Here is a 14,556-nt window from a genome sequence, read left to right on the forward strand (position 1 = left end):
TTTCTTTCTTTCTTTCTTTCTTTCTTTCTTTCTTTCTTTCTTTCTTTCTTTCTTCCTTCCTTCCTTCCTTCCTTCCTTCCTTCCTTCTCTTTTTTCTTTCTTTCTTTCTTTCTTTCTTCCTTCCTTCCTTCCTTTTCTTTTCTTTTCTTTTCTTTTCTTTTCTTTTCTTTTCTTTTCTTTTCTTTTCTTTTCAGCAGGTTCCACACCCAGCATGGAGCCCAACACAGGGCTTGAACTCACAACCCTGAGATCAAGACTTGAGCTGAAATCAAGAGTCAGATGCTTAACCAACTGAGCCACCCAGGTGCCCCATGTCAAATGCTTTCTTAAAGCATAAATTATTATCTTTTTGAGTTTAGGGTAAGTCTGAAGTCCAAAATTTCCTTATAACCCTTAAAAATACTGATGCTTAGTACCCACTTAAACTTAGTTTTTTATTTTGGGGGGGGGGTTGAGAGAGAGAGAGCATTGGGGGGGTGGGGAGGCAGAGGCAGAGAGAATCCTAAGCAGGCTCCATGCTCAGTGTGGAGCCTGACATGGGGCTTGATCCCGTAACCCTGAGATCATGACCTGAGCAAAATCAAGTCATATGCCCAACCAATTGAGTCACCCAGGTGCCCCCCCACTGAAACTTAGTTTTGATGGGCATGATTCCAGCAACTAAAATTATATAATTAAAAATAGATACCCCCACGTCTTCAACAAATCAGCCATCCTACAGGTACCACTGAACAGATATTTTCTTAATGTTTCAGAATTCCTGAGTTCAAATTTTAATTTTCATTGGAAATCAGATTACTGAAATTAATTCTAGAATAGCCTAAATTTAAGAATTTTTTTTAGTATTTTCATTAATTGAAACATAATTTATTGTGGAAAGAATGATATATAGGTGCTCACAATATTTCAGAAGAGAGGTGTGTTTTTTTTGGCTTTTTTTTTTTTTTTTTTGCTTACCCTCATAAATATGCCTTGATCTCAATGGGATCCATCTTCTTTATTAATCTTAATAAAACTAGTGAAGCAATAGCTGTTCACCAGTTAGAGGGAAAATGTCACCGAATCATCATTTTCTAGCAAGTTATATTGTAATTTACTTTAGTCAGCTCTATGTATTAGGTATTTTATTCTGTTATCTCATTGATGATAAATACTGCTTTTAAATGTGGAAGTTGATTCTTCATTTTTTACCATTTTGAATACATGAGTGCTGTCCTATGGATGTGAAGAGCCCCTCGCCGGCTCACATGGTTAATCAGCACACCCAACCGCACACCCAGACTCATCTATTGTTAGTGCTGACTGAGGTTTCTCTGGTCAAATAATAGTCCTGCTGGAGAATACATCAGCATGCATCATATCAAATATTGAAACATGAACAGACTCGAATAATCTCGGTCATAAATACAATTGGTCTGATGAAAATGACTCGATTCAAATCCCTGAACAAAGAGTGTGCATATGCTTTGCAAGTCTCAAATAAAATTTCATTCACTCCACAGTAAAAAAAAAAAATAACACTTGAGGGACTTTTATGTTCATTGGGCAGTCATTTAGATGAAAGCAACCGAAAGTGAAAAGCACAGCCCTAGAAAATGCCATTGAATTTGAAATCTCTCCAGGTTTGATCGGAACCTTTTAAAGCCCTTTTTCAGGGCTATATCAACCTGATACTCAAAAATGTAGCAAAGAAACAAAGTAACATAATCAGAGAGGGTATTAGAAGGTCTGTTAACAAAGTAGCTCAGACACATCCATTGAGGGGAAACAGCTGTGGATGCTGAAACCCTTAATAAATTAACCCTCCTGTTGCTATTTACAAGAACTCTCTGTCATCGTGACTGTTGTGTCTGTCATTTGCACCTGGTATGAGAGTCTTTTGGAGGAACCCCATATCATTTACATGCAGTCAAGAGCCATTGCATTGTAGAAGCATTATTTCTAAATGCTGACTCCTTTGAATTATAAAAAAGACAACGTTTGGGTACATATTGAAATAAATAACACATTACATTGAAATTTATTAACTGGGAGATATGCATAATCTTATTTCTTTTTAGTTCCTATGTTTTCTGACTGGTGATGCTTAATTAGTCCTAGTCATTGTCATATCTGTGATTTAGGATGTCACTCAAATGTTGCTCTGAATGAATGCTGTTAATCATATATATACATATAACATTATATGCATATAACGTTTTCTTTTCTTTTTCTGCTTTTCTCCATGATGGACTTAGTTTACTAAGAAGAAGTAAGCTTCCTCTGTTCTTTTTTCAAAGGCTCTCCTTTAGCAAGGCAGTTACCTGGTCAATCAGTTACAAAGCCCCTGGGGTGCCTGGGTGGCTCAGTCAGTTAAGCATCTGCCTCCTGCTCAGGTCATGACCCCAGGGTTCTGGAATCCAGTCCCGTGGCAGGCTCCCTGCTCAGGGAGGAATCTATTTCTCCCTCTCCCTCTGCCCCTCCCCCCTGCTCATGCTCTCTCCCTCTCCCTCTCTCTCTCTCTCTCAAATGAATAAGGTCTTTTAAAAAAAGCTAAAAGCCCTTTGGACAACAAGGAACCTTTCAACTCAACCTCAGATAATTATTAGGAATAGACTGATTGGACGTACACCTTTTGCACCTAATTATTCAAATTTCTGGAGCAGGAAGAAGATGATAAAGAAGGATGCTGGGAGAAAAAGAAAATGATGACAGCGAGGGAGGCAGGCAAATACCTAACATATGCCAATAGTACCTTCCGTGTTCATGGTTCACTTAGATATGTCGTCCTTTTTGGCTGGCCTCCCAAGGACACTTATTGTTTTCCAGTTATCCTCCAACTCAGGCCCTGCTTGGCAGCCTTGGAGCTGCATCCACAAAGGCCCCTTCACTTCGTATTATACTCCTTTAGTCTACAAATAAAAAAAACATGGCCCATCACAAAGCTTCTGACTTCTGAATGAGATTTCTGCTCTTGGCAACAAGCCTCTAGGGAACCTCTGCCTCTGGAAGCATAATCCCCTAAAGATCTGTTGCTACATCCTTGAAACATAAATTTCTCTTTAATTTGAAATCCTTCTAGAGAATAATTTCTGCTCAGGAGCGCAGCATGCATGTACGTTGTAGATAAGGCCACTTCCGTTGGTGAAAGTGGCCAAGATATTCATGCCAAGGAAAGCCAGATAAATGGTTTTCAGGGACCTGCTTTACATTCTCTTTTCTTGAGTTTTTATTTACCATTGGCAAATGTCTGTGGTTACTGGGGAATGTAGGATTGCTTCCCAGGAGACCCGGAGTACTACCCTGCTCCTAATTTTGGATCTGACATGCCCAAAGCTCAACCAAATCCTGAGGGAGGAAGACCCTCACAGGAGGAAAATTTCACCTCCCAGTGTTTCCCACAACTCATGAGCACATACTAACCGGCCCAACGCAAACAATTTATCTTCGCATGTTCTCAAAGTAAGAAGCTCTAACCTTTTTGTCGGAGGTAAACGAGGACGGTCAGTCACCCTCTTTGTGTTTTCCCTTCTCAGTCGGCTCTCTGTTCCTCCCTTCCCTCCCTAACAGCTTTGATGTACTGGAAATCCACAGCAGCTGAGTTTTTCTATAGCTACAAGACTTTTCACAGAGCAAACACCTGTCACCTTTGTCTCCTAATGAGGCTGGTTCCCCTGGGCAGTGATCTGTTCCTCTCTTCTTTTCCCGGAGGACCAAACAGCCCAGCCCAGCCTTGACTGCCTGGTTCTTCCTTGAGGCACAAATGGCACAAAATACCCACCCCAAAGCAGAAATAAGTGGAGACCGACATAAAGCTTACTTTTGGTAACATGGCAGCTGCTGCTGGCTGCTTTTGAAGTTGATTGTTAGTGTGAACGTTGTTTTGCATAAAGTTACATATTAACTGGGCTAGAAAATTCCAGCCCCCTGTAAGTCTTGCTTTCTTACAGATGATTTTCCTCCTTAGAAACGTTTATGACCCAAAAGAGATCTGGAGATACCACACAAACGGTAGGAAATATCTGCAAATGCCCTTCCAAATGGTTGACGGTGTCCCTGAATCCTCAGCCCAAATTACTTTAGGTTATTTCTTATTCCTTTGACTACTAAGTTATAGAGGACAAAGCTGTACTCAATATTCTTTTCCTCCAATTCAAGATAATAGTTTACTCTCCATATCATTCAGTCAGGTATATGCATCACAGTGACAACTGAAAATCACTGGGGGACATTGTTTGGTGATTACCCACCCGCTCTCAACCCCAACAAAGAAAAAATAACTGGTCTTAATAATTTGTAATCCACCCTTAATTTACTTACACGGTTTTATTGCCAACTACCTGCTAATCCCTTTTACATTTTAACCGGGCACTCTCACTGATCTAGAAAGAAACTCATTTCCTAATCTTTACCCATGCTGTTGCTACTGTTAGACTATTCTGTTCTCTTTCCTGATACCCACACCTCAGCTCAGGTAATTACTGCTACTATGACCCTGTACTGCTAATCCTACTCCTACTAATACTGCTGCTCCTAATAAAACCGGGACTACACCAACAACTACTACTTCTGCTAGCACATCAACATCATTAGTAAGTCCCTTTGATGAGCCTGAACCTATATTGAGCACTTCGCAATAACTGTCTCATTTGAATCTTCACCATAACGCAACAAGCGACTATTAATTCTATGTCATGGATGAGGAAATTGAGTCATGAGATATTGAACAATTGTGTCCAAAATCACCAAGAAAATTGGTGGTAAGAATTGATTCAATCCCAGGTCTTTTTGGCTTTGAAATGCACATGCTTAGATGGCTCTAGAGAGTATAATGCTAAATGAAGTAAGTCAGTCAGAGAAAGACAAATACCATATGATTTCACTCCTGTGTGGAATTAAGGAACAAAACAAATGAACAAAGGAAAAACAAAAAAAAAAAGAACACAGGCTCTTAACGATGAGAACTGATGGTTACCAGAGGGGATGTGGGGGAGGGGGGAGGAGATTGGTGAAATAGGAGAAGGAGATTGAGCGTACACTTCTCATGATGAGCAATGAGTAATGTATAGGATTGTTGAATCACTAGATTGTACACGTGAAACTAATAGAACATGGTATGTTAACTATATTGGAATTTTAAAAAATCGAAGCCACCTTAATTTTTAGATATTTGGTTGAGTACTTTTAATAAAACTTAATTGGAAAAAAACCAAAACCTCATGTGCTTAAAAACTCCCAAGTGTTGCTCTGCCCAGGGAGATCTTCCTTGATAATTTCAGTCTACGTTGATTCTCTTTCCTCTCTGGCTCTTATAAACAGTAATAATATGTCATTTAATATTATTATTTTACCAAGTGGCATGCACATATATTTTCATTCATTGAAATAGTAAGAGGTATGTTTCTTTCCCTACATTTGGGCCAATGATAAGCACATAATTGAAGCTTAATAAATATCTCTTGAATTGATTTAATTATTGGACCTCTATGGCTACCTTCACAAAATAAGCAAATTATTTCTAACATTAGTTTTTTTAATTCAAAAGACGTAGGATGTTTCTGACAAATGAAAGGACAATGACCTACTATAATTAATATATATTTTATGGGCTTAATGAAAGACTTATAATTCATATAATTATGGAGTAAAATCTCAGTATGTTACAAATAATAAAAATTTGAAAGCATGTGACAATAAAATGTTAAGGATAAATGACCCCCTATAATCATCTGCCTGTTGGTCAACATCCTTGGGATTATCTGTTCCTTTTTTTTAAAGTTCTCCAGAAATACTCAATATAACCCTCCCTTTGAATTTGCAAGGCTGATGGAGCGTGATGTCCCCACCATTGCCTCTGCAACTCCACTCCTCTTTATTACTGCATGACTAGCTGATTGGCCTTTTCCCTAGTGCACTTTTCTCTTCCAAATACAACAAGCCCCTTAGGTTGTTTATCTTCAGATACACTGGGCCATTGTTCTTAGCAAATGATTCAGTTTTCAAGTCTCCTTTGTATTGCCACCCTTCAGCATGACTCTGCTGAACACTTATTGAGTGCCTGTTTGTGTAAGGCATTTTACTACTTAACTTCTGATAGCCTAGAAAGGGAGACAGCTAAGTAAGTAAGAATAACAAGATTTGATGAGAGAAGTAGTGTTATTTTACTTACTAGTCATTATGGAAACAGAACAGAGGCATTATATGCTTTTTTAAAATGATACTTGAAAAAAATACACAGGTTCCAAAATATAAAAACACAACTGCAAAACTCAAATAAGTCAATCTTTACTAGATACTTAGAGAACATACTTTTCTGTAAGTAGCGATCAGTTCATATGTCGTGATGAGTTCGTGTGTCTTGAGCAGTAGTGCCCTGGGTTTAAATCCTGATTCTGTTATTCAGGGACACGTTATCGCCTCACTTTTCCCTTGTTGGTGGAATATGGATAATCATAACACTTTTAAGATGGTTGTGACAATTAAATAGGCATAATGTGTTCCAACGATGGTGTCTGTCAATAGGCGAGTGCTCCAAAAGGGTAGCTATTCTTAAATCATGCCAACTTGACAGGATGAGGGTACGTTTTAGTGCTGGGGATAATATAGGGTGGGGCCACCCAGTAGAAGACTGCCCACAGCCCTGGGAGTCTTGGAATATCTTCTGCCATTGTAGACGTGTGCGTGTCTTCCACAGGGGACCCTGGAATGTGGGTTCTGCTTAGGCACATCAGAGGAAGACTGAAAGGGAGGGAGAAGCTTGAGCTGAGGCTGAGCCTTCTCTCATTTGCCTTTTTGATACTTGTGTGATTCCTTGTTCCCAGGTCAGAAAAATAAAAATAAGAGGGTGCTGGAAGAACTATTGCTTTTCTCTGTTTATCAGTGAGATAAATATGCCTTTCTATAAAAAAATATATATATATATGACTTTCTATCATGCTTTTAGAACTGTGCCTGACTTATTTATTTATTTATTTACTTACATACTTATTTATTTTTGGACATTCTCCCCAGGCTTTTTTTTTAAGAGTTGTTTTTTCCTCAGGCCTTTGCCATAGTATTTTGTCCTCTTGGGTTCCTTCTGAGAATGTAGGTTAATAGCAATCATTTTTTCTTCTTCTTTTTTTTTTTTTTTAAATAAGTCATTCTTAAACTTTAAAATTTGCTTACATTAAAAAAAATTCTTGTTCTTCCTTTAATAGTTCAGTAAAATGAATTGGAAAGCTTCGTATAGAATGAAAACTTCTTGCAGAAGGGCAAACAAGCTTATCACGTAGCTAGAGGTAGCTATAGTTATCATTAAAATTCAACTTATTTTCTTTCTCTGGTATGAAAAGCACAAGGTCATACAATAATATTAATTCTTAAGTGATTCTTAACACATAAAAGCATTTTCAGTAAAGTATCTTGCATTCATTGCCTCTACTTAATGGCAATGTGAAAGCTTGACAGCTAGAAACGAGCTGTATTTTGGTTGCCTAAAAATACTAAGAATTTTGGAGATGTCATTTCTGTGCTCAGGCTCTTTGCTCATGCTAAAGACCGAAAACGTCCCTACATGCTTCACTGGCAAGAGTGAATGGCATTATTTTTAGAACCTGAAAATAATTATATAGTGTGTTAAGCCTGGACTCCTGCATACGGAAACGGCCCCATGCAATGGGAGACTCGGTTTTGTCAAAAGCTAAAAAAAAAAAAAAAAAGCTTATTTGGTATTGCAATTAGAGGATAGAGAAGGGAAAAGATGCTTTCCTTTGTAATGAATCCATTTGGGACTTTTTTTTTTTCAGGTTAAAGATCATATTAATACCTGTTTAATGTCCTTATGTAAGATATAATAAAGTTTTGGAAATGTAGGTTTTGGAGTCAAACAATATTAATTTCAGTTCAATGTTTTATCTCTTAATTAAGCTTTTCAGTATCTCCCAGTGTAAGTTCCCACACTTGTAAAATTAAGTTGATAATACACAGTTTAACTATAAGGATTAAAGGAGAAATTTGTGAAACAATATCATTTTTGAAGCATATTAGGCCAGGAAATATTTGTGACTTTCCTCCCTTCTTCCTAAAGCATAATTCTGAGTTTATTTCCTTCCTCCAGAAATTCTGACTACTCATCGATTATCAAATGTCTGTATTTTCTTTTAAAGTTGGTGACAGAGAAAGGGATGGGAAGAACCCGAGACCCTGAATAGACCATTATATCCTTCCTCAAGTCACCCTTGTCCTAGAGGTCATTCAGAAGACAAGGCCGTGCTCACGCCTGCCCCTTACTACTGAGGCTTTGGCCCTAAACCACAGTGCAGTCCCAAGGGTGACCTCAACTCCCCCATGTGGGGGACTCTTCTTCATAGTCCAGGGGCATAGGAAGCACCTCCTTGGTTTCTTTTCTCCTAACACTTATGTGAATCTTGCCTTCCTTTGGCAAGCAGCAAATGGTGGAGAAAGTTCTGAATAAGGATAATATTCAACGAGAAGGGAATGCTTCTTCCCCACTCCTGAAGAAAGTGCTGTTGGCAGAACCCTTCTGCCTCGCTCCACCCTCTAACTCCCTCTTCCCCAAGAGGGTTTGGGACAAAAGACTGAGCTTTCACAGGTCAATCAACTCTGACCTCTCACTCTTCCTTTTGGAAACCAGCTGCCGCCAGGAAGCATACACTCCCCTCTGTTCCTCCACGCTGCATGTTTTGCAGGGGCAGGGCCCAGTGGAAGTTCAGTGGTGGCCGAGCATTGCCTGTGATCAAGTCTGTCTAAATCTGAGGATTGAAGAATTCTTAATCTCAGGAAACAAACTGAGTGTTGCTGGAGTGGTGGGGGGTGGGAGGGATGGGGTGGCTGGGTGATAGACAGTGGGGAGGGTATGTGCTATGGTGAGCTCTGTGAATTGTGTAAGACTGTTGAATCACAGACCTGAACCTCTGAAACAAATAATACATTATATGTTAAAAAAAGAAGACAGTAGGAAGGGAAAAATGAAGGGGGGGAATCGGAGAGGGAGACGAACCATGAGAGACTATGGACTCTGAGAAACAAACTGAGGGTTCTAGAGGGGAGGGGAGGTGGGGGGATGGGTTAGCCTGGTGATGGGTATTAAAGAGGGCACTACTGCATGGAGCACTGGGTGTTATACGCAAACAATGAATCATGGAACACTACATCAAAAACTAATGATGTAATGTACGGTGATTAACATAACATAATAAAAATAAATAAATCTGAGGATCGATACAAGGAAGTACCTGTTGCCATGCACCTAAGCCATATTTTCCAATATCATCTATAATATTAATAAGGTGGCTTCCGCCCCCCTCCCCGCCCACCATTTGCCACTTGAACTCCTTCTTGGTTCAGGGGTTTTAGTCGTGAATCAGGTACTTCTTGTGGTTGCCTCACGTCCTTTTGGTGAACCTTCCATAGTAGCCAGCTTTCTGTACATGTACCCTGAAAGCAGTACACCTCAGCTGGATTTCTCTCTCACTCCCTGCCCCAGGGCTTCTCAAACTCCAGTTTGGTATGCCTGTGAAAACCTCCCTAGCGCTCAAGTGTGCATGGCACGCATATATGCCTGGCACGCTTGCGTGTACAACCCAGAAGTGCAAGGGGGTCAACACTCCTTGACCAGTGTGGGGACAGGAGCTTCTCTCCAGTGCACATTTCCAAGGTGGATGCTACATGAATCTGCAAAAGGTCCCATTGAAGTCAACTCCCATTTGCTCAGTCATGAACGGCTCCAGAATGCACTATTGTATTGGCTTTCTCTCTCTGTTGTGGTTTCAGTCCCCATCCTTCACTACCATTCCCAGGAATCACTTCCCAGAAATGAATTATCTGCCTGCAAGCCCACGTTTCAGGCTCTTCTGTCAGGAAGCCACCTAGGCTGAGAGAAGTTGGAAAGCAGAGAGTTGGTCATGCCTTTCCTCCCCCACAACATCTCGGATAACCAGGGAGCTTGAGAAACAGGATAGAGTGGAATTTGAGGATCATAACAAAAAATGTGAATCTTGGTGAGGATTTTTCTCCCACCTTGGCTGATCACTGAACCTTGGTTGTTCTATTCATGAGCAAAGGCAATTTTAATAGTGGTCAAGTCAGCCTTAGGGGAGCACACTCAAGTCTTGGACTGCTTTGGTTTCACCTGGAAATATGCAGGTACAGATTTTCCTAAGCTGGTGTGGCCTGAGAGTTTTGATAAAGAACTTTTGAAGAACTTTTGGATAATAGAGGCCAAAGAAACATTTTCTATTTAACCATGTTATTTAAAAATTAGGTAAACCAGAGTAACTAAACAGTAACAAAATTTTCTCTGGGCCACAAGAGTTCTATTGTGTAAGCTTCTAAGCTTTAAGTCATTTGAGCCAGAGTTGGGTAGAAAGGAGAGAGGTGCTGTCCTAGATTCTGTGCCACTGTCCTGTGCTTTCAACTGCATTTAGGACCCAGGAAAGAAACCACAAAGGACAGAGGCAGATTTATCCTGAAGCTAATTAAGTATTTGCTTCAGGGCCCTCTACTGCAAGGACCCCTTCCAATATGCTTACATGATTATGTTTTCAGGGAATCTGAGAATTAAGGTATTTTCACTACAGTTGCTTAAAGAAATGTTTCTTTCAACGAAGGGCTGAAAGCTGTTTTGGAATCTGGCTTAGGGTAACTGATATGGAGAAACATTAGAATTGGATTTAGTGAGATATACTTATGTGGTTTACTGTCACTTTCAAAGAAGTTATTGTTTGTCATCCCTGAGTAGAAAAAGCTTCTGGGAATTCTTCAGTGCTCATTGTCCCAACTCACTGAGCAATGCTAGACAAAGGTGCAGACCCAAATTTCATATTATGATATGAACAGAAACATGTGGGCAGTGGAAGAGAAAATTTGACATGTGAACCATTCCTCTACCTATAAACATAGAAAATTATGCATGGTTATTCCTTTCCCATCAATACCTGGTCAGATGGAAGTTGCCATTCATCAGAAATATATTTCATAAAGTAGGTATATATTCATAACATACTAATCAATATTTTTCTTTTATTGACAGCATTCAGGTAGAAAATATTATAACAGAATTCATCTTTGTAGACCACAACTCTGTAGCTATATGATGAATAGTAAATACATCTGTGTGTGTGTGAAGTAAAAAATTTGATGGGTCCTGACTATTAATAATTTAAAAAATTGATCAACCTAAAGAAAAGGCTGAATTATCTTCCTATATCCCTATATTCTCTATAAAAAAATGCTTTATGAAGAGGTGATCAAAGAGTATGCAGATAAAAATGTAAGAGAAAATTACTACCAAGATGTTTTAAGCAATTAATAAAATATATTATTTTTTTGAACTTGGTGATATTTGTCAGATTTTAAAGTTTGTAATTTACTGTGTTTTTTTTCCCTATTCCAAATAACTAAGCATTTTTCTTACCTAGTTTTATATTCAAAATTTCGTGTTCTTTTTCTTAAAAGGGGGTCCAGAAAATGGTATTAAGCTTTAAACCTGACAAACCTGATTTCGGCCCCAGGTTGGTGGGCCAATTCCTAGCATTCAAGCCATTTGTTTACAGACTCAAGGATTTCTCCAGTTATGCAGTGCCAAGCTGGTTTTGGACTTGATGATTATTTTTTCTGACTATGGCTTAAATTCTGGAGATACAAAATGTTAATTCACTCAGGGAGGGATAGTCTATGTCCATACTAAATGAATAAATAAAAGGGAACAGTGGGTTCTCTCAGAAAGAGATATGTCATCTTGTGTTAAAGTACAGAACTAAAAATAACTAAAGCAACAAAGAGTCTTGGGCCTGGAATGCCTTGGTTCTAGGAATTAGTTTTATTCAGGAAATCTAGGAACCAGAGTACTTTGAAGTACATCCTTCAGTCTTAGTATCAGAAGAAGAGCAGTGGGGTAAGAACAAAGAATTAAGCTAGAGGGAGAATTCCTCCTTCCTTAGGAGGAAGTTGAAATTTTAGTGGGAGATTCCGGTGATAGGAATGGAAAAATGAGTTCACAAAGGCTAGGAGGGAGGAAGATAAAAGCACATGGAGATAGGTCTGCTTCTAACAGTTCTTGAAATGTGTTTTAGAAATGGGGCTGATATTTTACTCACTGTTTGACTGAACATTGTGCTGGGCTCTTAAAGAATCTAGCAGAGAAAGAGAGACAAGGTCTCAGAAAGCTTCCTGAAATAAACTTCCCCAGAGGGATAGAGATCCAGGAAAAGACAATATAGAAGGAAACTTTGTCAAAGCCACAATTAACATCCATAGTAAGAGTTATCTGGAAATTACCCCTTAAAGCATCTGCCAGCTATTCAAAGTTGTTAAAATAAATTGGGCTGGACTGCAAAAGGAAGACCAGAAAAGTATCATAAAATATTCAAAGCATTACAGAGGATCAAAGTGAAATGAAGTTCTTACTGTGTATGGGGAAGCAACACACAGTATTGCCTGTGTCCTGGGAGTCCCCGATTAAGACATTTATGTAACTGAGATTCCAAGAGAAGATGCAGCAAAGTTATTCAAGGAGAGCTGAGCTGGCAAATAATAGATCAAGTTCAGGCCTTGGACAGATGTTGGTCTGATGGGAGAATTCTTCCTGAGTGAGAATATCCAATTCATAGACATGGAGGTAGCCAAGATTTATTTGAAAAATAGTTGCTCTGGCAAGTCCAGAGCTCACTCATTTCCTATTTCTTATTATGAAAAATTGTTAGACAAATAAATGTCTGTCCAAAAAGCAAAGTAAAAGTGAAAGAAAACAAGACCTTGAGATTCTGTAAATGGTACTAATTTTATACTGGTTAGAGAAGGAAAGGATCCATTTAAGAAGCAGATTTAACTTTATGAAAAGAATTGAGAGATGGTTAAGGCAAAAAGAGATAAAAGAGAAATGCTATTCGTGTCCAGCACATGAAAAATGTGAGAAATTTCCATGTCTTAGGAGCACAGAGCCTGGATATTAGCCTAACCTAGACCTCCGGAGGTACATACTAAAGAAGCCTCAAAAGAAGCTTCAGGGTTTGAATCTATTGAGGATGATTTTTCTGCTGAGACAAATGTGGAAATAATGGAGAAATCTTCCAGAAGGCAGGTTTCTTTGACTTAAACTATTCCACAGCAAAAGGCATTGTCAAAGACTTCTGTAGCACAATGGAAAATACTGGAACACATAATATAGTGGAGTCTATGTGAGTAGGTATAGCTTATACTCATTTCAGTATTGGAGGGCCAGACATACCAGGATCAATAAGCAAATGGAGATTAAGAAATACTAAATATGCAGAAAAGATACCTCAATTTAATACCTGATAACTAGGACTACTGCCACAAAAATTTCTAAACTTTGTGAAAGGCAGTGATATCAAAAATGTCACTCTCCGAGAGAGAAAACTATATGCCTGGGTGGATCTTCCCGCCAGTTGTGGATATAGTCATAGTGCCAAAATTAATTTCTTTTTTTTTTTGGTTTTTATTTATTTTATTCATAAGAGACAGAGAGAGGCAGAGGGAGAAGCAGGCTCCCCACCGAGCAGGGAGCCCGATGTGGGACTCAATCCCAGGATCCTGGGATCATGACCAGAGCCAAAGGCAGATGCCCAACCATCTGAGCCACCCAGGTGCCCAAAATTAATTTCTTGATGAGAAATTTCTTCCAACTATGTGTAAGGACCCTAGGTGTAGACCCTGGACAGCTGACCACAGACTGATGAACACCCATGTGAGGTTGAAATTCACAAGGGGTTCTCCCTCTCTCTTCCGTTCCTCATGAATGATTGATTGCATTTCTGCTATGGTCTTTGAAAACACTAAAGACTGGGTTTAGGGAACCGCATCAAGCCTGAGTATTGGCTTATTTCATAAATTTTGGGGATCAAGAAGTGCTAGAACATTTGATGTCCTATTAACTTTTTGGATTCTTTCCTCTGAGGTCCTGAAGGAGCTCTGTCATTTCTAGTAGGAGAAAGCATTCGCTTGGGCTGCTAAATAATCACCATGAAAACTTACTGGCTAAGACTGAGTAGAAAAGGAAGTTAGGAAGCATGAATTCTGGACTTTAATTTATTTGAATTTTAATTCATAGGGACAAGTACATTTGATTTTAAATTTTAACTCCTTTAGGGCGCATGGGTGGCTCAGTCGGTTAAGTGTCTGCCTTCGGCTCAGGTCATAATCCCGGAGTCCCAGGATTGAGTACTGCATAGGGCTCCCTGTTTGGTAAGGAGTCTGCTTCTCCCTCTGACCCTCCCCCCACTCGTGCTCTCTCTCTCAAATAAATAAATAAAATCTTTAAACAAAAACAAAACAAAAAATTAACTCCTTTGGACTTTAACTTATGGCTTTTGTATTTTCATTTCTTTGAAAGTTTAGCCCAAAAGGGCAAGGCAATTTGATTTCTGAATTTGTGTTTTTAGACTAAAACTTCCAGTGAGATTAAATTTTGAAACTTAATCTTTCCCCAGGAAATTCATAATAGGCAAGGTTTATATTGAAATTCTTGTCATCTCTATGTTGTTAGTAATTTTATTTTATACTATCTCTTTATCTCCTTGTAGAACCTTGATTAGTTATTAGAAAGCAGAGTTTGAC

The sequence above is a fragment of the Mirounga leonina genome, unplaced genomic scaffold (genome assembly GCF_011800145.1).
Source record: "Mirounga leonina isolate KUSES-001 unplaced genomic scaffold, KU_Mleo_1.0 Mir_126, whole genome shotgun sequence".
NCBI classification, from domain to species: Eukaryota; Metazoa; Chordata; class Mammalia; order Carnivora; family Phocidae; genus Mirounga; species Mirounga leonina.